Source organism: Lathamus discolor, chromosome 11, assembly GCF_037157495.1.
Source record: "Lathamus discolor isolate bLatDis1 chromosome 11, bLatDis1.hap1, whole genome shotgun sequence".
Classification (NCBI taxonomy): Eukaryota; Metazoa; Chordata; class Aves; order Psittaciformes; family Psittacidae; genus Lathamus; species Lathamus discolor.
In genome coordinates, this window is record NC_088894.1 from 8,760,170 (window position 1) to 8,784,907 (window position 24,738).

The window sequence follows — 24,738 nt, forward strand, 5'->3', positions numbered from 1 at the left end:
ATTTGGCATTTTGTTATGATCATCTACCTGCCCTGGCTCTGAAAGAAGTGCCACAGAGCAGATGAGCAAAGAAATGAATGGGCCGGTCTGTGTGAAGATTACACTGAACTGCCCCCAGAGGGACCAGCCATCACTCATGCGAGATCATCATCTATTCCTTAGCTCTAGTTACTGCCAGTGTGCAAAGAATCACTCACTAAAAGAGACAGTTAATGAAATGGTCTTTAGAAAGGGCTGGAGGGAATTCCTCAAAGCAGTTCTGGGGCTGATAGGGATATTTTTATCAGTAGTATAATTGAAGTTCCTAACGCTACTGAAACCTGAATCTGCACTATGAGCCGGTGAATAATTTGTTTGCCTATCATCCTCAGAAACTGGCTGCAAATGCAGTGATGAAAGAAAAGCTCAGCTCTACGTGAGCGTACAGTATAAATTAGTATCTATGCCTTACATTACATTTTATACCCATCAGTTGGATTTTACTGCAGTGTTACTGCCATTGTGAAAACATAACCAAGCGCAAAAAAACAGTGATCAGAAGTAAATGTCTTCTTCACAATCTTTTATGGGTTTTTATGCAAGAAGGAAAACAAGATCCATGCTTCACGAAGTCCTGTAGGTTATTACCATGTGTTAAATTGTGATCTGCAAACACAAGCTGTTCTTAAACAAGAAGAGAAAAGAAAAAGCAGATGGTTTCTTTTAATGTCATGTGAAACTTTTCTTGAACACAAGCGTATGTTTTCTCCTCTCCAGCTGGTACTTCCTACATGTAAATGATCTGATTTTATCATTTCAGGGGACTCATAAGACCTCCTCTGTTATAAAAAAGCACATTACCCTTAAAGAGAGAGGAGCAAAGGATGCCAGGTGCTTCACAATAAAGTGAAAATATTTTTTCTTCGATTTTTATTTGAAAATGTGTCCAGAGCTAATGGAAAAGGAAAAGAAAGAACAAAAAATGCGAGAAAGTGAATAACCATGACTTCACATACACCATTGACAGAACTTTTGTGACTAGGACACTACTTTCATAAGCCTGCTTGTCTCACTGCTACTGTCAGACTGGCAATCTCCTGCCTGCACACAGTGGGGCTGCCCAAGGGACAACAACTGCAGGTGCAGAGCGGCAGCCTGCTGCTTTAGCAACATAGAGCATCGCTTTCCTGCGGCTCCCACACCTCACACCTGACCCTGCAAGGAATCAGCATGGCAGCCAGCAGGAATGTTTGGTTTCTGCAGGAAAATGTGTGTTCCTGCACCGGGAGGGTCCGCAGCTGAACCCAGGCTGGGGAGGTAATTATCCTTGATGGACCCCGGAGAAGAGCCACGTTTTTGTTGTGGTGTTTGGGTTTTTTTCCATGCCCTTTAGGTCTGAGCTATGCCAACACGCTGCCGTGTGGAAGGGATATTTTTTTTTATGGAAAAAGAAAAACCCATATTCATCAAGGGAGTAAGTTGGAAGATTTTATGTCAGGAACTTCCTTGATGCAAGACAGAAGTAGAAAGAATGAGGTTTGCCACTACACTAGTGAGGACACCTGTTGTGGTTTAAACCCAACCACAAAGCCCGTCCACGCACTCCCCCCCTTCTTGCCCTCCCCCTGCTCCTGGAGGGACGGAGAGGACAACACCCCTACCTTCTATTTTGCATTCTCTGTGGTACTTCTCATTTGGACAAGTGTGAAACTAAATAGAGTTTAATAGGAAAAGCGCTGTTACTCGTGTTCAGTCTATGTTTATTCTAAATAGATGCATTTTCATAGCTGGAATGAAAGAGTGTGCTACCAGAAAGAAGGTCAATAGTAACAACAAAAGAACAATTGTGAGATAGAAAAATTGGAGCATGATTTTCGCAGGGGTATAATCATTAGCCAGGACCCACAAAAGAGGATTAATTCTCTCACACTGCAACTGCTGGCATACACTTATGTTTAATTCTCACTTTGCTTATGCCTTCTACTTTTTCCTCAGGTGTAATGCCCTTGACTCAATTGGAACTTCTCCTGATGTTCCTTGGTGAGAAGAGAGCAGACATGAGATGTTCACTGTGCAGTACGAGGCACTTAAATGCTTATTCCAAACAGTGGTATCTCTGTATCTAAAATGACAGCTCCTCACTCTCCTTCTGCTTTCGTTTTATTGGACCACACTGAATGAGGAGAAAACTGTAAATTACCATTTCAGCAGAGAAGCAAGAGGCACAGAGGAGCTGCAAAGTGACCACAGAGGTCCGAGAGGGATGGAAACCTCAGGCTGGTCTGGGAGCCACGGCTGATGCCTCCAGGGCAGGAGTTTAACTGAGCAGCTCCATCTACTGCATTCTAGTGAGACTTGTTCCTCATGTTCCCTCAAAGGTCTTTTTACAAAGTCATGTTTGGTAAATAACATGGCTCCCGAGCACAGCATGGTAAGAAATAAGTTTCTGGACCCAATTTTTTTTTTTGAGAAGTGTTCTTCCTAACTCTACTCATTTGTCCCTGTCAGTGGCTAAAATTCAAGCTCACGCATTCTGTTCCCTATTCTGCCTTTGGGTTTCGGTTGTTTGGGGCTTTTTTTAAATAAAAAATTAAAAATAAAATAAAAATGCCTCTCCACCAGGTCGTTGGCTTCCCCAGCAAACACTGTCTCTGTATTTCTTTCTGGAGCTCTTCTACTTTGTGTTTTAATTTGCCATTCTGTTTTGTTTCTTCACATCCTAATCATTCCTCTTTATGTACCAAAACTGAGCTAACACCAGTCAGGCAGCCCTCTGAATCACTGTTAAGCCTTCCCTGTGAGCAGTTAAAATCCAGGATATGGATTATTTACGGGCCAATAAGCTGTCCCTCTCATTGTATGGATTTTCAACTAGTGCTAACACTTTATCCTCTAGATGTTTAATCTATACTTTTCCAGATTCAATATCTTTTAAAAGAAATAGCACTAGTATAATAACACCACTTAGTAATCAAATATTAATGCTTTTCTAAATGTTTATTATGTTGTTAAATTAAATTATTTCCATGCACGGCCAGAAGAGATGACTTCTGTTCTGCAAAGAAAATGGCATTAAATCAAGTGTTTCGCCATTTAGCAACAGTTTCATTGCCCTCTCTTCCGTCCTAATTTGCTAAAACTGAAACAGAAACCACAAGGAAAAAAGAAAAAGAATAAGAGAAGTAGAGAAAACGGACTTGCAGTAAGAAGGGGTGTTTTATGTTTCAATTACGCTATTTTCAAAGTTCAGAACTCAACTCATGGTGGCACTTAACCTTGCTTTACTAACCTGTTCTTTGTGTTATTCTTTACTTGCCTCCATGGGTGTCAGTTTTCATTCTGAAGATGATGTTTTATACCTAGTAGTTCAATTCCAAAGCCTTTCATCCTGCATGCATCCTCAATTAAGTCAACTAAACTAAAGCCCCTGACAAATTCCTCCTACAAAGGTCTGGCATCTCACCATAGTGCTTCATCGCCTCTCATTCACCAATCCTATCCCTTTTGGGCTTTGCACGTCTGAAAGTGTTGAACACTGTTGTCATGATTTCACAGGAATGGATTCGTTTTACAGAAATTTCTTGTATTCCCCTTTGTTTCCTAATGTTTGTTTGAAGATTTACCAGTTCCTGCTTGCTTGTTAAACATTTTAGGGTCAGAGCTCCACAGAGCAGTCAGACGAAAGATGACTCAGAACTTTTATCTCTACCGTCCTCCTAACAGGCACTGAATTAACTCTAAAGAAATGACATGAAAGGGTTGGGTGAGGGGGGTGGAATCGAGTTCTCTTTAAATACGAGTCTTTCTATGGAGACTGCCTTTCTTTAAGAAACTACCTGGAAACCTTTCGATAAAATGTTTTGGCAGAGGGAAACAGGGACTCAATACGATGACATTCATCAGTGGCTCTACTAAGAGACCCTTCAATGTCCAGCTGGGGGATCAATTGATCCCAGCTGCAGGGTCAAATTAAAACCTTCTCAGACATCAGAGGAAAGAAACCACCTGGGAGAAATTCCTTCTAAATACTCCATCTCTTGGGAAGCTTCAGTTTAAAGTCTGCGTAGATAGTAACGCCGTTCTGCTGCGAGTTCCTGCGTCACTGGGCCGCGCTGGCTGCTCTAGTGCAGGAGCTTCCTCATTTCACTGAAAAATAGCCTTTTTATATAAAGAAATCTTAGGGCATTTTCAGTTCAAGCAGCGCTTTTAGTTGGGAAAAGTTTGTTGCGACACCACACCCTTTTCTCAGCACATGAAGAGGAGTAAATTGGCCTTCTTCCCCCATAAATGAGCTTTTCAGGTCCGCTTAAAGCCCTGAATGCCCATTAACTAGTGTCTGGGAGCCACTGCTGCAGGGCGCAGGACAAGGACACCGTCTCATCCATGAGTGCCCCGAGCCGGGCAGGATCTGGCTATTCTGGTAGGTGGCTTCACTCTCTTGCTCACAGGGACGTTGCAACGATTTGGATATTTTGTGGGGAAAAAAGGGCAATGTTGGAATTCGTGGAAAATAAGCTTTGTCCTCGTGGCTGCAGTGGTTTTGGTCTGAAGGGAAGTGGTGTGTTTTCCTGGCTTGTGTGCACCCGTTTATTTTTTTCTGAGCTATTTCCCATTTGTTTTATCTACCCGGCTGGCTGACAGGTTTTTTCCCCAGTATCATGGGGGAGCACTCTGTGATTCACTCTGTGCTTCTGAGCTGAATGGGTAATACCTGGGTGACATTTCCCTGTAATGTTTGGCTTTGCATTGAAAGAATCTGTGAGGGAGTGGAGGAAGGTGATGGGAACTGCGGTCTGTTTTGTCCCGTGGTACAGGCACAGCTAGTGTTATGCTCAGGAGGTGTCTCTGCTGCATAAGGCAGAAGGAAAGTTGTGCAAACTAAAATCACCTTAGGATAACATGAACCACCTGTGCTCTTGTTAGGAGAGTGTTCTTAGAAAGAGGGACGAAATATGTGTTTATGCATGTCAAGGAATTAATTGCATGTACATCTCCCAGCTCTCATCTGTGAAATAAGCAGTTAGAAACAAAAGCAAAGGGGGCAGGATGATCCTACCTGCATACTGTAGTGTGTCTTGGAGCTTGGTAAATGATGTTCTGAAGCCAGGTGCTCTTTTGTTTTAAGAAAGCAGGATACTCGTACTTAATGAATGACATTTTATTAAGTTATAAAATGTAACAGTTTAACATATTTTAACTGATAACTGACCTCTAGACACAATAACATGTTTTAGATGACAGCACCAGGAGGAAACACGATTCTCTTGTTCCATATTCATCCTTAACAGAAAGGCAGCGGGCCTTGGTGGTTGCATGGTTTATTTCCCTCAAATCGTTCTGCAACTAAATATGCCACCTGTATGCTTGAGCTGTTTAGCGAGAAGTGGAGTGGCAATGAAAGATGGTTGTGTCTTCTCTTGCATTTGGTGCGGTGGGGCTTTAGGGGGGTGGTGGTTTTGTTTTCCAGACGTTTTCCCAGTAGCGGTAGCAGAGAAATGTTGTTTTCGAGTACAAACTGAACGAGTCTCGCGTCCTCCTGTGTAAGACTGAAAAATGCATGAAGAGGGGTTTGCCGCATGAGGTTGTCTCGCCAGCTCCTGTCAGCAGGAGCGGGAGGCAGCGGGCACTGCACACACTAGTGCCCCGGCACAGCCGCCTTCCCTGCTGTAGGCGCAGCTATATGGGAAGGTGCAGAAAGTTACCACCTCCAAAGCTCCTTAAAATTCACTGACGCCTCTTTAGAGCCCTGTGACCTTCAACGGACCATTCTCCTCTGTTAAATGCCCCCAGGCTTGGACTCGGTTTGTGCTACTCTGTGTATCCATTTGCCAAGTACTCATTTTGTTTTTTTAGTCCAGAGACTCATCCCGTGCAATTTGCTCTGATTTTCAGTCCTTCTGCATTGCAGGCATCTACGTGCTTCCTTCTGAAGCTCTCCCTCCTTTCAAAGGCCAGTGCTCCTTTTCTGCCTTACTTTGCTGTTAGTCTAAAAAATGTTTCCGGGATAAATCCTTTAATCTCTTATGCTTGAGGGCACTTTGTAAAACTTCTTTATTTTAATAAACAAGATTCGAAGAACACCCGTAACTCATGTTGGTGCCATTAGCATTTAAGATCCTTCAGGCACCACTAAAAGCAGGAGGGGAGACGAGTGTGGGAAAGCCCACTAAAATACCACCGTATTGCAAAACACTTTGAGATGCTACAGCTTACGTGCATTTAAAAATGCCGTACTGCAGACAAGCAACACTATTATTTCATAGGCATCACAGGTGCAGTGCTAATAAATAAAATAATCTTAACACCCCAGATACTACTGTTAGAAAAGCCTCTCTGGTTGGACATACCACACAAATGCTTCCACAGGTGTGATTTGGTAGTCCTCACGGTACATTACAATGAATCGTTTCACTGTTTATGAGTAAAACCATCATCTGTGAATGGGCGCATCCCCTGCTCTAGGCACAAAGCTTCGCGACAAACTCAGCTTTTCGGGGTTGCCGCTTAAAAGGTGCAATTAAGATGATGACCTCTCAGTGGCCTCTTTGCCAGGTAATTAGTTCTTATTTAGCACTTTACAACTCTATGTGCTTCAGTTGTTTGGAACAGGCCTTTGTTAAGAGAACCTCAGTGAAGTTTGAGCACCAGTTATGATGTAGATTAGCAGCAGTCCTCGCTGAAATACTTGAGAGCCTTGTACTAATGACATGTTTCTGAAAGTCCTTTTTTCATATAAAACAACTGAAAATAATAAACAGGGGTTTAGAGAAAAGAACAGAAGCTGGGAGATGAGTAAGACAGCACTAGGGTGTACTTCAATTTCTCATTATTCACGTTTTCTTCTATTTGCGAGGCTGATTCCTCTGAGAATTGAATCCTGTTACCAGCTTCTTTATCGAAATTGTCTTCAGAACTACAGTCCGCTGGAAGAGCTGTTAAAATCGAGTTGTTTTGAGAGTTGTTATTCTCCTTGCCTTCCAGCACAAAGCGCTGCCCATAGTAATGACAATAATCGAGGAGAATCATGTTTTTAAATGGAAAGCAGTAAACTGTCAGCACAAGATTTAAGTGAGTGAGCCGTGTAGGTTTTGCACGGCTGTACATGGCTGCTGACAAACGGCACTGAGGACTTCCCAAATCCTGCAGCAGCAGACAGCAAAGCTGTATGCGGAGCTCAGCAGGAAAGCCTTATCCGGAGAATTATTACAAAACCTTCTTCCTTTTGGAGGCAACGCTGGCCATACTGCAGTGGAGGAGGCTGTCAGGAGTTGTTGCACCCAATTTGCCTATATGTACTTGTTTTCTGAGCTGCTTTTGACACATGGAGTGTCTCTTCTTGATTTGCTGGACACTTGTACCCATTATGGACAGTGCAGAATACCCTTGCTAAGGGCAGTACCTCTGAAAATCAACTAAATGTGAAGATTTTCTAAGCACTGTGTGCCGTTTCAAAGAAAGGCTGGCATTCCTCTGTAAGGAGGTTTCCAGCTTTGAACATGCAATCTCCCGTCCTTCAGTTCATTCAGATGGGATCTGTGGATGCTCATTAGCTCTCCAGTTCAGACTACTGGATGAATATGATCTGGACTGCCTCTCTGGCTTCAACATAACCAAATATTAAACTGCGTTACCACTGTAGAGGTGCATATGGCTAAGGGAGACATCAATTCCTTCTTTGATGTAGGAATTTTGATTTTTCTTGGATGTATTTTCTACAGTGGGACTGTCTCTGGTCCTTCCCCTACACACACTTCGAGACAGAAAAGGAAACAAGCGGCAATGAGTAAATGGCTTGTACAGACACAACCTTCAGGAGTTTGGATCAAGCGAGTAGAGTGCAGGAACAGATGTGCGTTGTCTTGAACTTGAATTCTGCATTGGGTACCTTCACAGACCAAGAGCACGCATTCAAAGCAAATGTCCAGTCACTTTTTCAAATACATTTGCACACTTAAGCAACTTATATACTTTCTTCCTCTTCCCTAGGTTAACATATGCTAGGTTTTGACAGTTCTTGTTGCAGCAGCATCCTAAATCTGTATCAAGACCTGTCTCAATGAAAGGCACTGAGCTGTGTAGGGATTGAGTGCGCAGTCCAACTCCTGCATTTAAAAACAGCAAGCAAATGTTTGAATTACAGATCACAATTAACTGCTAATTGCCCATAATGTAATTCCCTTCTGAACGATATGACAAATATTGAAACAAATGAGCTGTTATTTTTCAGACTTGAATGTTAGTCACTTGCAATGAAAAGCTAATTCCAGCCAGGGAGGCAAGCTTTATATTTTAATCAAGCGTGACAGATCGAGAACAATAAATGAGCACTTAAGGTGAAGGGGTATTTATTTCCCTGCTCCAAGTTTATGTGTGTAAATTCTACTGCCCAGTGCAAAATAAAACTGTAGCTTTGATCCAGAACTCAAAGCAGTCTCAGCAGAAAACCTGAATAAAGACAGCAACACAAGACACCACTGTTTAAGTAGAACAAACCATGCTGTTAGGAAAGCTTTTGTAGGCTTGTTTGTTTGGTTTTATATGCATGCATTAAGCAATTTTGCTGTTAAAGTAGCGCTTGGTCGACTTCAGCATAATTAAACAAAAACTTCAGTAAGAGCTATAAAGAGCTGAGACTTTACTGTGGTGGTATTTTACTCTGCAGCTGTCCTGCAGAGCACACTCAGAACTCAAATACTGGAATAGTATCATAGAAATTATTTGATGGTTTTTATTGTCACAATAAAAATCTGGTATTCCCTTTGTTCAAGGCGCATCTTCAGTAAGTGTCATAATGTTGGTTTTGGTATAGCGAGAGGGAGACGATGTTGACAGGACTTGCACCCCCTCCCCTCCCCTCCCCTTTCAAAATGTTGAGCTAAAATTCCAATATTGTTCTTCTAAGCATTGACCAACATTGATTTTTTAAAAAAATAATTTAAAATTACAAATGAAATTCAGTTCAGGTGGATGTTTTCTAACAAATTAAACTTGAATCAAGCATTGTATATAATTTATATATGTAATGTTCTAAAGAACTTCTCTCTTCCATGTCTCAGTCTATATATAAATAATTGATACTTTTTAATATTTCAACACAACCAGTAGAGCTGATGTTGCTGTGAATAATTTTTTCCCTTATCCAAGCAACAAAATGTGCCTCAATTCAACATATATAAAACCCTTTCCATAATACAGGATTATATTGAAAACAGTAAAAAAAATACTTCCATGTTGTGCTATCCTCAGATGAAATCCCTTGCAAGCTGTCTACAGGAGCGGGTTGGTTTTTGTTTGGTTTGTTGTTTTTTATTTTGCCTAGTCAATGAATAACTATTACAAATTAGTGAGGAAAAAAGTTAATATTACATTAGGAAACAAATAAGCCAAAAGAGCTAATTCCCCAGTGGATTTCTGGAGAGTTTCCAGCATTTAATATTATGTTGGTATTGTCACAGACTGGTGGATTTCTTTAAAAATTGTGCTCAGTTTACAACTCTCAGATATGCTTATGTCCTTTCTGGTACTTTGGCATTCTGCTACAGCTGTAGTACTGCAAGTCCTACCACAGATACCGGAAATACTTGGTATTGCTGTGGCCAGGCAAAGCTGTGGCCAGCTATCTGAAATTCAATGTACAGCACAAGTAATGGATGTAAAAGTATTTTTTGTAGAACCTGCCTGCTGAAACCAGTGCAAAAATTACGGGTATCTGAGTTGAAGAAATCCAGGTGCCACAGCAGTCAAATTTGCTTTTCTTTTCTGATTGATCTGCAATATATAGCAGGGCATGAAAGGACAAAGCTAAATTGTACTCAAGGAGTAAGTCTCTAAGGAAAGCCGAACACTAAGACCCTCCTATTTACTATATTGTTAATCTTTGTCTTTTTCTGACATGAAGAAATATCTTGTTTGAGAGAAGCATTTGAAATCATGTTTCATTAAAAATTTCTTTGCTTGTGATAAACTTGCATCAAGCCTTTATACAGGAGTGTTTTGGCTACTAAACAAACTTGCTATTTCTGTAATTTTTACCTCAAATGAAGCATAACCCTGAACTGTTTTGTTTTTTTTCTTTAACTTTTCAAGGTAAAAATCAGCTCTTCAGAATAATTTAAAAAAAAGCTAAACCAAAATTTCTAATAAATAAATATTGTATTTTTAAGCCTAGAATTGGAAACTAAAAAGATGATAGCACATGTTGTTTGTGAACTAAAGAATGTAGTGCAAAAAATTCTAACTATGCTCCATCTAATTCCAGCTCATTCTGGAATTCGCTATGGAAAACACTTGCGGAAATAGCATAAGAAACAGAGCCCATAGAGTGGCCCTTCTTTGGTACACTTGCCAGCTCCCAGAACTGGCTGTTTCAGGACCTTTGATCCATAGTATCTAGACCATCAAGGCTGCCAGCAGGTTCTCATCTTTATGCATTTGTTAGAAGTATTTTCTCCATCTCTCTTGTCGTACCTTTTCTTTTCCAACCATGCCTACCCATCCACTAACTGGTGAATGGCTTTCCAGCTCCTGCTCACACATTGTCGTGGTTTAAACTGAGCCACAAACCTCGTTCTCTCACTCCCCCCCGCCTTCTTGCCCTCCTCCTGCTCCTGGAGGGATGGAGAGGAGAATCGGAAAGAATGCAACTCCCACGGGTTGAGATAAGAACAGTTTAGTAACTAAGGTATAACATCTGCCGCTACCACCAATCATAATAATGATAAAGGAAATCACTACTGCTACCACCAATCATAATAATGATAAAGGAAATAACAAGAGGAAAGAATACAACACCTCAACACCAGCCGACCAATAACTCGCCCCACTCCCCCCAGCCGAGCACCGACCGATACCTTGTCCAACCCTACAGTTCCCACCCTTCCGGGGTCACTCCCCGTTACATCCTGGGCATGACGTGCTGTGGTATGGAATACCTCTTTGGCTAGTTTGTGTCAGGTGTCCTGTCTCTGCTTCCTCCCGGCCTCCCTGGTCTCCAGCAGAGCATGAGACTCACAGAGTCCTTGGCCAGAATAAACATTACTTAGCAACAATTAAAACCAATTGGTATTATCAGCTCTCTGCCCAGGCTGGAAGTCAAAACACAGAGTTTGCACCAGTTACTAAGAAGGAGCAAAACGGCTCCTGGTAAACCCAGGACACACATGCACATAGTAGGCACTTCTAAATGACAGCCCTTTAAAGGAAAAAATAAAGGTAGCTAAAGATTAAAAGATTCAGTTAAAAAGCACCAGCTCGGAAAGGTCACGGTAGACCTCATACATTGGCAGGTGTTTGCTTCTAGATGCAAATGTTCATAACAAACTCCCTGTACCCAAACTTGCTTTTATTTTACTGGGAATGGGGGGAACCAGCCTGCAAGGTAATCCTGCTGTCTTCCTAAGAGGTCTATTCATCAGTCACCAAGCAACCCTTGCAGGAGGCTTTGCTAAAAGTAGTACTGTGTATTGGAGGGCTGAATCTCATTTGCACCGTTTCTTTCTAATACTTAAGAAAGTTACAAGGGAGCTTATTTTAGACAAAATTCAAGCACAAATGCTGTATTACAAAGGACATATCACAAATGCAGTGGCACTTCCATTGCTAGTTTCTTTCTCCTTCAATGACCAATGCTGTGGTGTGCCAAGAATTGGCTATAAAGTGCAAAGCATCCTCTGGGTCAGGGGTGGTCTCGGAATGAACATTGTCTCGTGAACAGTGTTTCTTGGGAGAAACACCCCAGCTTCACAAGAAGTCATTTTACCATTCATACATCTATGAACTCTCCCCACCCCTTCCCCAAACTTCCCTGGTAAATTTCAGGTGGAATTATTACCTGTGATCTCAATGAACCTTCTTCACAGAGAATTTATCAGCTGGCCCTCCTCAGCTCCCATGGAGCCCTTACAGAGTCCTTCATTTGTTGCTGTCAGAGGCTTTTAGTTTCCTGAGCTGCATGAAAGAAAAAAAACCCTAAGCCTTACATGACTTTCAAAACCAAAATGGTATTTCTTTCACCAGTGAAACCCTTTCAGTGATTTTTAGTTTGTCAATTGGCAACTTTAATGCATCTGGATTTGTCCTGATGCACTGCTAAAAATTCTTGGTTGTAACCACTTCAGGGAAGGCACTGTACTTCTAGTCTGCTTTTTCTAACTGAAGACTACAACTCAGTAACTAGTAACAGTGGCACAAATGCCCTTTCTTGTTCGTTAGGTGTTAGGAGCGTATTCATACTGACTAGTGGTGTAACACTGATACAGGACTTTTCGTGTTGCATTTTTCTCTCCTGCCTAAAGATGAAAGTTAAGCTTGTCTATTCTGGCTCAGCCCCTTGTTAGCTTTCTTTAAAGCGAAAATGAGTACAGTCTCTCCCTCCTCTTCCTCAGTGAGGCCACCTATGAGCAGGAGTGAAAAGCTGTTCACAAGCAAAGGCGCTTTTTTATTGCACACCTCAGAAGCCAGCACTCAACAGATGGAAGTTAAAAAGAAACACGTTGGCTGCCTGTGGCACATCTTAATTTGTTGCTCAGCTCTGTTTGTTTCACTTTTTAATGGTTCAGTTGAACTGAACTCAGGACTAAAAGTTAACATGGTGGGGGGGGAATTAAACATTTGAAGTAAAAGTTTTGACTTGCTGCACAGCCAGCACCTGAAAACACCAGAGAGGCCAGTGATCCTTGCCAAGCACTGCTGTTGGGTCACAAGGGACTATCCTGATAGTACTATCCTGGTACCCTCTTGCATGTCCCATGATGTCTTTTGGGGTAGGCAGCCCCTGTTGTGGAGAGATCTATGGGCTGCAAGGGAGATGCAGGAAAAGCAGGACTAACCCTGCCTGCACTGCGGAACAATGGGCAGAGAAGCTTTAAGCTTATGCAGGAGCTTGGGAAAAGCTACCCTGCATCTCCTACTCAGCAACTGGAAAAATAATAGGTTTTGATCCTTCCCAATGAATACATAATAGAGAATATAGTGAAGCTTGCAGAGAAAAGAATAAGGAATATAAAAGACTATATTCTTCAGTCACCCTTGGTTTGCTGCCTTGTTTTGCATGCTGGCTTTTGCATCAGAAATGGTCACAACTGCATGTTGCAGAGTCATTTTGTAGCTTCAAGAATGGATTTGTGTTGCCAAGTGGCAGTGAGAGAGATCAGCACCTGACTGCAGAACAGCCCCAGCCACGCAGCCATTGCCCAGGCAGCAAACTTGGACACTATCTGTAAAAAAAAAATCAAAGTTGATTAATATAATGAATGAATATCAGGTGAATTTCTTAATTAAGATGTATAAAGATAAGGGGAAGTGGTGGGATGTCTATTCTCTTTTTTAAAAGAGCTGGGGACAATCAAAAGAAGAAATCCACCTGACAGGGACAGTCTTGGTTGGGCGGGTATCTTCTGAATGTTCACAGAGGCTATTTCCATCACTATTTTTTATTATTAATGGATGGAGATGGAAGAAGCCGCTATGAAGGCAATTTGGTTATTTACTTTTCTTCTTCAAATCTCCTGATGATTTTTCTATTAGTTTTTGTAGCAGCTCTTCTATGATAACAAACAGAAAAACATTTTCTTAGTTAAAGGAATCCTATGGGAGAGGTGGAATGAAAATGTTTGTGGATACTATTTGATGAAAACAGAGAATTCACTTTGTGTTTGTGAGTCGCTACCCCTCTTACTTGTTCCCTGTAAATATTTATACAAGCATCTTTTTCCTACTGAGGATGTTGTGGAACCAGAAGCAGGTTTCTTGGGGAGTATTCCCCTGGCAAGGGCCTGCTGCCTACCCCTGGAGCTTCAGGGGAGCCTCGGAGATGGCTCATTACACAGTAGCAAGGTTGCCTTGTGATATGGGTTAGCCATCACACACAGCAACTAATGAGTGACTAAAGCAGTAATAGTCATGGCAAATTCACAGCCTGAACCATGTTAGCATAAACTGTCTGAAAACTAACAGTTAATGAACAAGTAATTAGAACACTGTAAATATTTTGGGGGAGGGAAGAACTAAATATTAATAAAACTTTTAGCCAATGCTGCTATTCAGAGTCCAGGCTGACTGTATCTTACAAGCTTTTCTTTTAATGTATTTCACCTTTTGGATGCTGTTTTACAGATGTTATAAATCTATTTACAGTTTGCCTGAAAACTGATTACAGTAAAGGCCAAGTTTGTATAACTACAGTCAGTGAACATTTTGCTGCTGTCAGCAATGGGCCCTGCTTTGGGAGACAAACAGACCCCACAGCTGGCACAGGTAATAAGTTTACTGGCTTGTGCTTGATGTTGAGTTTCCACTGCATAAAACCAGCAGGATTTTCCATATTCATTCTTGTGACAGTTCAACTAAAAATTCCTCAGTATATTTTGTACTTCTCCATAAGCAGCTGAGCTACTTAGCCCCCAGTGTACCTTCCTGGGCATCCCCATCACCTGCTATTGCAATGGGCCCTCCTAGGACTGTATACAATAGCTGTTACCTTAATGAGTATAATCTAATGAGGATAAATCTCTCACAATCACAGCTTCTGAACTGTGGCACCAGTGTTCAGAGCTGTGATGCTCCTCCCCCAAAAAAGCTTCAAGCAGTCGCCTGAGGTCCAACAGTTACAAACTTTGTCCCTAGCAAAGGGTAGCTCGTGTAATGGCAGTATAGGAAAAGGGATGTCTCCAGAGGACCATTTAGCCCACCCAGACTCTGCCTTACTCTGGAAGGGCCCAGTTCAGCTCCGCTGCCCTTATGGTGCAGCCAAAGCAACACCTTGGCAGTTTCCAGAGGCAGGTTCTGATAGATACACTTTTATAGAGTAATATCAGATACTCACAGCTTGTGGATTTTTTTGAGGTAGATTTGTTTCTTTCTTTTTATCATCTCCCCCTCAAACTGCTTTCTTCCCCAGCCATCACCGCCTGGTCTGTTTGCAGCATGCATCCCTGGCATGCTTCATTCCAAACTCCAGCAGCAGAAAACTCAATTTCATTTATTTTTCTTGTTTGGCTTATTTGTAATACTTTCTGCTAAATTAGGCATTCAAAATTTGAGTCTCTGGAGAACAGCACACACATCTCCCCATTTGTATTTGCTCAGTATTGCAGGATATGTCTCTTCAGCATTAGTCAAACTTGTGAAGCAGGAGTAACATAAACCTGGTGTTCAGAGATCAGCCTGTTAAGCAGTCCCTAGTGCATCACCCTGACTTTGCATGAGAGAGCTGTGGCGTTGTACTCCAGTGCAACACACTGGAACAAGACCTCTGTCTGCTGTGTCTGGATCTGTGCTTTAGAAAGGGTGGAAAAAAAAAGTCCACTTGTATTTCTTCTTTGGTAATACAGAGATAATCTGCTTTGTGGAAGAGCATCAGCCCATACTGATTGATCCATGAAACACATCATCCCTGCTGCCTGCACAGGCAAAAAAAGGTAGCGGGGAGCTGCTGTCACTGCATGGGCAGGTTTTGTTGTGCCAGTGTGTCCCCTCTCAAGCACTGCCCCTGAAAATCCACCAGCAGACAGCTCAGCAGGCTCTGGGAAGCTTTTCATACTTGCCTTACCTGCTAAGGACCAGCCTACATTAATAAAAAGAAGGAGTAGGTTCAGGAATTCTTTCATCCTGATTTTGAAAATCTCTACTAAGCCTTCTGTGGGCTTATCCAATCTGTGATTTAAGTAAAATATTAACATTTGGGGGATGGGAGCAATGTTCATGTGATGTGTTCTGGGTCTGGACATACCTGACAGAGCAAAAAGGCCAGAAAACTGCTGTAGTTGAAGTAAACTTAGAATTTATTCTTAGTATAAATGAAATCTAAGGAGAGTGCTTCATTGCAGCACTGTCACCCAAGGGAATGCATGCAGTTCGGCACCCCGCAGAGGTGGCAGGTAAACTCCTGGCTCCTGCAGATGCCATGTGGTATAGCCTGAGGGCTAGTTAAGGGATGCGACCACTGTGAATGTAGTTTGTCCACAAAGACTTTTATACCTAATGCTTCTGAAGTATGGCCAATGAACTTGCCTGCTACAGAAGAGGTGCTGGAATGTCACATGGACGGGCAAATTCTGAAACCTGAGGCATAGGGAAAGGCACAACCCCAGGGGCTGCAGAACCTGAGAGCATTTTGAAGAGCAGCAGCTGAAAACAGCGGACAGATGCTTTTGTTCTCAGGTCATTCCAGCTTCCAAAGTAAATGCAGATGTTCCTAACAAGCTAATGTTTTCATTAGAGCAACATTTTGCTCTGCCACAGGAGTGACATCAGAAAACACACAGTAAGTAGCTCCTTGGCGGCTCTCAAGCTGCTGCCATCAAAACATTAATTTGATTACATCCTGTTACTTTACAGCACAATTAAGACTTAATCATTTAGGTGAGGATTTTGTAGGATTAAACTCTGTATTAAAATTAGGAATGTAGTGAGACAAAGTTACAGGAAGAAAAACTATTATTTATTCTCACGCAAACTCTTGCTATTCATTCAATGATCAATACCCTTCTTTAATAAAAAGAACATTAATCAGCCTTTCCATAGGGATTTTATTTGTAAGCATGCTTTTTTGGCTGTTCTCTATATGAATGTCAGAAAAGGAACATACATCAAAAGGAACAGATTTTTTCACAGAATGATTTCTTGGAGATGTCACTGCACACATTGATTCTCCTGTAATCCTTCACTGTTGCCTACCATTTAGCAATACCTGTAAGCTCTGTGGACCAAAGCTGCAGTAGGTAAGGAGGCCTTTGCCCCTCTGCACTAATGATCAGGGAGGAAAGATCTCAAAAGTTCTTCACCTGCTTTAGCATGTGAACTGCTACTACTGCCCAGAATTAGGAGGCAAACAACTACAGAAGTGAAGAAACACTTTCCTGTGCTTCAGACCCTTGGAATGAAGCGGCTTATTTCTCTGAAACTCCAGACTCCTCCAGTGATGCTTTGTGAATTGGCATATATTCAAAGATGACATGAAACTGGTCAAGTAACTGATAAGCTGAGAAAGTAGTTTAGGGCTTAGAGACAGAAATTACGTAGCCTCTGGTAAGGAGGATATCTCATCCAGTGAGGACACAGTGATGTTTCCGTATGCTACTCTAGCCTTCCAAATGGTGTTTCTGCACTGAGGGGAAACAGAAGCGACAGTGTGGCACAGATCACAGGGATCCTTGAGGAGAAGGATGTGTCACTAAGAAGCTGTCCCCTGCTGTTGCAGAGGGCTGCAGCAGAGTGAATTCATGTAAGGCTGTATGCATGTAGTCACTAAGGAAAAAAATGCTTCGGAAAAGGGACTCCTAGAATTAGAGGAGACAACATTTCACAAAAGATTTGAGGCAGACCAGCCCCAAGCTGCCTTAAGACTGCATTCCCAGCAGCCAGCTGTGTGCAAGTGGAGTTCAGTACATGGGGAAAGGGACAAAGATGCATGGAGACTGCGATACATATCTGAGCTGTATTAGACTAATTTATTTAGCTTGCTGTATGTTCCAAGTCAATGACCTGTGCTTTCTTCCCTCTCTGTAAAGTTTCCCCCACTTCTCAGAATAATTGCCTGGGGGAGAGGGTGGAATTGTGGTTTCTTGCAGGTGTTTGAGGATGGAATTTCCCAAATTCCGTAAGTTCTATTACTTAATGATAGACTTGCACTAAGCGCACCCTACTACACACTGCTGACAGTAACATCTGGTACAAGGGTAACAGGCATGAGGATCAGCATCTGTCACCTATTGGTGTCCTCTTAACAGTCCAACACAACTCCATACCTTACTGCTCACAATGTATGAATATTCATTTATGTTTATTACTGCTACATTTATTTAGCAAGTTCCTTTTCCAGCTGTCCTTGATACTTCTAACTACACTTGGAGATCAGTGTTTGACACAAATGCACATCAATGCCTTCAGTGGGATGAGCAGCTGGCAAAGAGAACTCAATAAAACAATTTGCTCTGGTGATTCCTTTGCAGTATGTAAGTAGAAGGGTTTTAATTCACCTCAGTGAATGCATTTTTATGGTCTGTATCACTGAAATCATACTTGTGATGAAATGAAATAATTAAAAAAGATACTCTCCTCTCTTCATTGTATTTATGATTAACAAAGTAAATGAAAATCCAGCCTTTTATCTGACATCAAATGGTATTGCATTTTGGAGTTAAATGGAGCATTCATCACCTTCTGGTGAGCTCTTTTGAAGCTTAAACATACCTTTCTTTTTCTCCCTTTACTTCCTCCTTGTGTTTCTGAATACTGGTAAATTAAAAATGACTAGAAACTGGAAATGCTTTTAGAAAAGGTCTTGAAAGTCTCACACATGCAGACCAAGGAGGGAGAGAGAGATAAATGTAAGCCCTCTTCTTTCCTATTAGCATCACAATCAGGCAACTACTTGGAATACTTCATACATATTCCACCGATCTTTTTTATTTATTTTTTTTTTTGGTCTGCATTAAATAACCTATTTTATGCTAGCCTCAATTTACAGAATTACACAGCAGCCTTGGTTTACTCCTCCATTCCCAAGGCTGAGAAACAACTAACCTGGCAAACAACAAGTTCTTCAGTCTGTAAACCCTCCATGAATAGTTTTGAGAAATCACTTAAAGACTAGCACTGGCATACAGAAAACCTGTTTAAGGGAAAAGTGGTAGGAAACAAAAACCGTAGCATGTCACCGAAAATTTATCCATTCTGAACTATGAGAGAATTATAGGGAAGATAACTTTTATGCACTTCCATGTACTTTTGTATTACTACAAAGGAATTACCTTGTGTAACTGGGACAAGAATCAAGTATCTCCAAATGACAAAATGCCCTTGGCCAAGTTTTGACACTGATGCAGATAGGAGCAGGATTTCCCCATGACTGTGTGGATGGCATAGTCTTCAGTTAGCTATGGGACATGACTGTGAAAAGGAAGATGGGTAAGCAGGAAAGCGTGACCTGACCTACTTGATATTTGTGCCTTTTAATTCATAGATCTGTTTTTTTTTTTGTGACATTGGGCTGATTCTGCACTCTGCGTTCTTTAACAGGCAGCCAACATAAACCTGACAAAATCAGGCTCTTGGTACTTTGTATGTGTCAAGTGTTTGACATCTTGCTTGTAGTTGACCAACACATACCTCTGAGAGATGAGCCAAAGGCATATTGCTGTAATCCATCTTGTGCTAAAATGCATGAATTAAATCTCTGAAGGTTTATGGTCAAGATGAGGGCAGATTCAAGCAATTCTTCCATAACTTTCTGAGTACTAAAATGGGGGTATGCTTGAGAAGGGAGAGCTACAGCATGGAAAAGTGAATGTGGCTGCAGAACAGCACTGCAAACAGTAGGCCAAGCTTCCACCTAAGAATAATTTTTTTCAAGAGGCAACAGGCAGTTGCCTAAATAAAAACTGAGCAAAGATCTGGAAAAGTTGCCCCACGTGTTTTCTACCATTCTGTCTTCATATGGGAGGAGATATTATAGCCATTGTACAGCAGATAGGCATTTCTGTGTTTTCAGCTTAAATCCCAAGAGTTGAATCACAGCCATTCAGTTACTCCCAAGGGCATATATGCCCTGCATGTGCTTTTGATGGGTCTCAGATCTCTACAATCAAAATATTAATTTCATTATAGTGTTTCTTAACAGTGTAACAAAAGACTTACATGTAACTGAGGATTTTAGATTTTTGTGACTTTCAGCTAATTGTGGTGCCACCACTTGGCTGCACAGATGGTGCTTTGCCCTTGAGTGCCTAACCTGGCCTTTTTACCATCACATCTCACCACTTCCCTACCCCTCAGTACAGGGGGTCATGCGTTTCTTTGTGTGCAATTCAGACGGGGCCATGGGCCCAGCCTCCTGAGTTTGTCTCACTCAGCTCCTTAGCACACCTCGTGTATTTACCAGTGTTGTTAGTTGTCCATATTAAACAGGGTCAGTACTGAGATATTTTTTTCTTTTGTCCCTTCAAATCCTGCTCTAAAACCTCGTCTACAGCTGAAATTGCACTTAAAGGCCTTTAGTTGTCTGAATAACTTCTTCCACTTTCCTGAATTTGGGTACTATTGTCTCTGTTCTGGAGCTGTTCCTTCAGCATTCTGCGATGGAGATTTTTCCAGTCTTCCTGACACAAAGAACTTAATTTCTAAGCACATCTATTAGAAAATATTTTGAACTTCCTATCCCATGGAACAATTTTGCATTTCAACTCCTTCTCTCCCTTTTGGGATTGATACCAAACAGGTGTGTCTTATGTATTTATGCATTTAGAATTCTGTCCACACACATAACTTTTGTACGAGCTGAAGTGTAGAATAATACAGAAGAATGGTCAATAACAAAGACAACTGGCTTTTTTTAATATGTTGTTCTTTTGCTGTAGTATGAAAATACAGACATGAGATAAAGGGAGATTTATTTCTTTTTTTTTTTTTTTTTTCCTCCTCAGCAAAGATATTCAGGAAGTTCTTTAAATAAGGAATCTGGGTTGTAGGTTGGTCATGCAGAGTTTCCAGCAAGTAATTAAAGCTCAACATTTACAGTCAGTTAGATGAACCAGATGTATTCCTGGCGAGGGAGAGCTTGAAAAGCAACAGATTTTGAAGTACACTGACAGTCCTTAATCTTAAAACAGAAAAAGCTCTGCTTAGGAAGCCCTCCAGTAAGTAAATTTAGTTCATCATGTGTTACTTAACAGTTCTGTTACTTAGACTTATGAGTGTTGTGGATTTAGACTGGGCTTTCTTAATCTTACTACTATTTTCAGCATAAGTGAAAGGAAAGGTTCCCAGTGAACTAGATTAAGTCTCTATGAACAATCTGAAGTGTTTTCATCTACTACTTTATTTTTAAACCAAATGACTGTTTTCTCTCTTAATGGGAGTAGATTTGTAATCTACTAATCTCTAAGTAGAGACACTCAGCAAAGTAATGTAGTAAGACTGCTAATGTGATTTTGCCAAAAGCAATCAGTGTATGTTGGGTATATTGTAAAGACAACACCACAAAATTATCTTCTTTATAGCAGCTGCAAAACCAAGAGAAAACATTGATCCTTCGTTATATATGTCATAGATGCCCATTTCTGTTTTGAGGGAGAAGCCTGGAGAAGAGAAGGCTGCGTGGGGACCTAATAGCAGCCTTCCAGTATCTGAAGGGGGCCTATAGGGATGCTGGGGAGGGACTCTTAGTCAGGGACTGTAGTGACAGGACAAGGGGTAACGGGTTAAAACTGAAACAGGGGGAGTTTAGATTGGATATAAGGAGGAAATTCTTTCCTGTTAGGGTGGTGAGGCACTGGAATCGGTTGCCCAAGGAGGTTGTGAGTGCTCCATCCCTGGCGGTGTTCAAGGCCAGGTTGGATGAAGCCTTGTGTGGGATGGTTTAGTGTGAGGTGTCCCTGCCCATGGCAGGGGGGTTGGAACTAGATGATCTTGAGGTCCTTTCCAACCCTAACTATTGTATGATTCTATGATTCTGTGAAAAGACAAAAGAACGTGGGCATTAACAAAATGGAAGAAGTACAGTGGGCAGCACAGTAATGCTGTGAGTCAGGCAAATCTTTACTGCAATAAAAGCACTTTCTTAGATCCAAGGCTGACAGCTCACAACTGTTCCTCCATCAGAGCATAAGCCTTCCCATTCTTAAATGTTAAATGGATCCAGCTTGAAGCAAGTGTAGGTGTGACACACTGTCTCATTCACCTGCTTAACACCCACTTCGGTGCACCTTCAACTGAGAAGTCTTTGGCAGTCTTTGCCAGGAATAACCTCAGTGAACTGCCATCTCCTAACTTTGAGAACTGGACAGAATCTGGCACCTTCACACATGGGGTCTGAATTTCTCCTGATCAGGACAAGTCTTGGATTTTTTTTTTATAACGGTTCAAGGAAAAGAGCAACAACATCCAGAGAGTATCCTACATAAAGCTGCCATATTCTCTGGGTTTGCTTTATAGACAAACAAAGCTTATTTCAGTTTCTATTATAAAGTACAGGAAAATAATGAAATGTTATCAATTTGCCTTGCCACAAGACATCTGCTGTCATTCTGCCCTGGCCCAAAATAACTGGCATCCCCAGTGCCTTATTCTGGCTGCCATTGTTTACTAGAAGCAGCTCGGCTGGAGCACAGAAATGCAATCACACTTTTCCTGATATTGCACAAGATAAGAGGGAGCATCGAACAACATAAAGTCCAGGGTTATTTTTCATTTCCATTTATATTTCTTTGCGGATTTTTTTTTTTTTGGTTGTTGTCGTTTGAGGGTTTTTTTTTTTCTGTGATTAAACTCTGCTTTTCATATTCCAGAGCATGAGTGCATCTCCCTCACCCTAAACTAAAAGTGTGCAGGGGGAGGGAATAAAACCTCTTTCTCTACTGAGTAGTTTCCTAGAGGAAAAGCAAGGGTCACCCTGGAACAAGGTGCAGCAATGTCTGGACAAGCTGCTCTGCAGTAACCTAAGCCTGTCCAGCCACTCCATAACTGATTAAAAATTAACCTCTGGCTAGATCATTGGTGCAAGAGGGCAGTGAGACCTCTTTCTCCACTACTATGTCTGACTGCAAAATGATTTAACACAGACATTTCTTATTTCATAGGTGAAAGAGTCCATCAGGCTTAAAAAATCCAGTTATTTTGCAGCTATCACTACAGAAAAAAATAGGCTTGTTTTTAACAACAGTCTCAATTTGAGAGTGTATTTTGCTGTATAATGAATTCTCTCATTTGTGGCAGCCTCAGAGGCTGTAAAAACTCTTCTGGCTTGCAAACCTGAAGTGCTATAAAAGTTGTAAGACATTAGATATTATTTGGTGAATTATTGAAAGTGGTATTGTTTGAAAGGCTTGCAAGCTTAGCAGAAAGGAGGTGAAACAAAGTTTGCATTTGAAAACAAAAAGAAAGAAAGAAACTGCTGGGGGTTGTCAGTGAAGGAAGTCCAGAAAAGTACTCCATGCTGCTCCAACATCTTTTTAATGTGCACAACTTCTACACAGCCCTCCCTCTGCAGGGAAAATTAGGACCAGGCTTACATGCAAGAGAAAAATTGAATAAGCAAGTTTCATACTTAATAGCTTGTGTTTCTTGGTATGTAAAATGCGCATTGATGCTATTCAAGTAGGTACAGGTGAACAAAACATCTGTTTGCTGCAGTATTTGGTTAAGAAATGATTTTTTTTGTTTTCAAGGACAGGTTTAGCAGAAAACCATCACTGAATCTTTGACTTTTACCTCTGAATAGACTTGGGATATAAATCTATCCAGCTAATTAATCTATCTAGAGATCTGGCTTTAGTTTAGTGTTTCCTATTTACCAGTTGTAGGCAGCACTCAGCTCAGCAAGCAGAGGTTCTGAAGTGCCCTTTGGAAGCACTTATCTTGCCCTGTTTGTGTAAGAAACCTAGGAGTCCTGCTTAGGTTTGGAGCGATCTCTGGCATCGAGTCCTGCAGCGGTCTGGTAATAGGCATTGAATTCCTTTACAAAGTCTGACTGTTTGACACTTTAACACTACACATTCTGTAGCGCAATAGTTCTTAGATAGCAATTTCAAATAATCAAATTCTTACGCGATCTTTCAAACTCTACACACTGCACTAGTCGTACCCTAGTGATTTTTGAGTCGCAAGTCAATGAAGATAGAATAATTAATTACTGACCTGAAGCAGAGACTGCTGTGACAAGCAGCAGCCAACTCCATTAGTGTATTAGCATTACAAATGTAAACCTTGGAATTAAAGAAGCAGAGCTAATATTTAATCTTGTTCTTATTTCATCTAAACTGTTTGAACTCAAGGTGCAACTGAATTTTCAGTGAAAATTCTGTAATGGAAAAAAATGCAGTAACAAAGGAAATGTTTAAATTTTAAATTAATAACTCAATACGGCAGAGATAAACATTAAAGTATTTGTCCATGTAACCACATAATCCAAACATAACTTTAAACAAGACAAAACAGTTCTTTTGATTAATACAGGCTAAGAACTTAGCCTCAGGGCTGATCATTCATTTCACCTGACAGTTACTTTGGAAGGTCTGGATGACTCAAAATGGAAGTTTCTGGGGGATGCTCTGCACAAATAGATTTTATACTTGCAGCTCTCATAGCATTTTATTCCTGAAAAAAAGATTCTGTACTCCAGGCATACAGTTAGACACAAAGCACTGCATTCATCATCTCTTTCCCAACTTCCTATCATTATTTGTCAAAATCTTTTCTCAAATGTTTTTTTTGGTTTTGGTGGGGTTTTTTTTTTTTTGCCCTGTCAAAACCAGATTAGTTTCCCTTTAGCACAAGGCAAGATATTCAGCTCAACTGAAGTCTGTAGGAATGTGGAGGTACTTTTCTGGACCAGATTTAGGATTAGCACTGGTTTTACTGAAGCAGACTGCAGAATTCATAACTTCAATGGGACACAGTTTCACAACTACATCTCTTTTGATATACTTTGACTTCCTTTCTTCTATTGCTCTACATTTCTACATTATCATTTAAAACAAAACAGTATTCAGAAGGCATATTACAAGTAGAAAATATGTTCCTGTTTGGTAAGATCAAGTATCTGAAGGGGGCCTATAAGGATGCTGGGAAGTGACAACTCATTAGGAACTGCAGTGACAGGACAAGGGGTCACGGGTTAAAACTTAAACAGGGGAAGTTTAGATTGGATATAAGGAAGAAGTTCTTTACTGTAAGGGTAGTGAGGCACTGGAATGGGTTGCCCAAGGAAGCTGTGCATGCTCCATCCCTGGCAGTGTTCAAGGCCAGGTTGGACAGAGCCTTGGG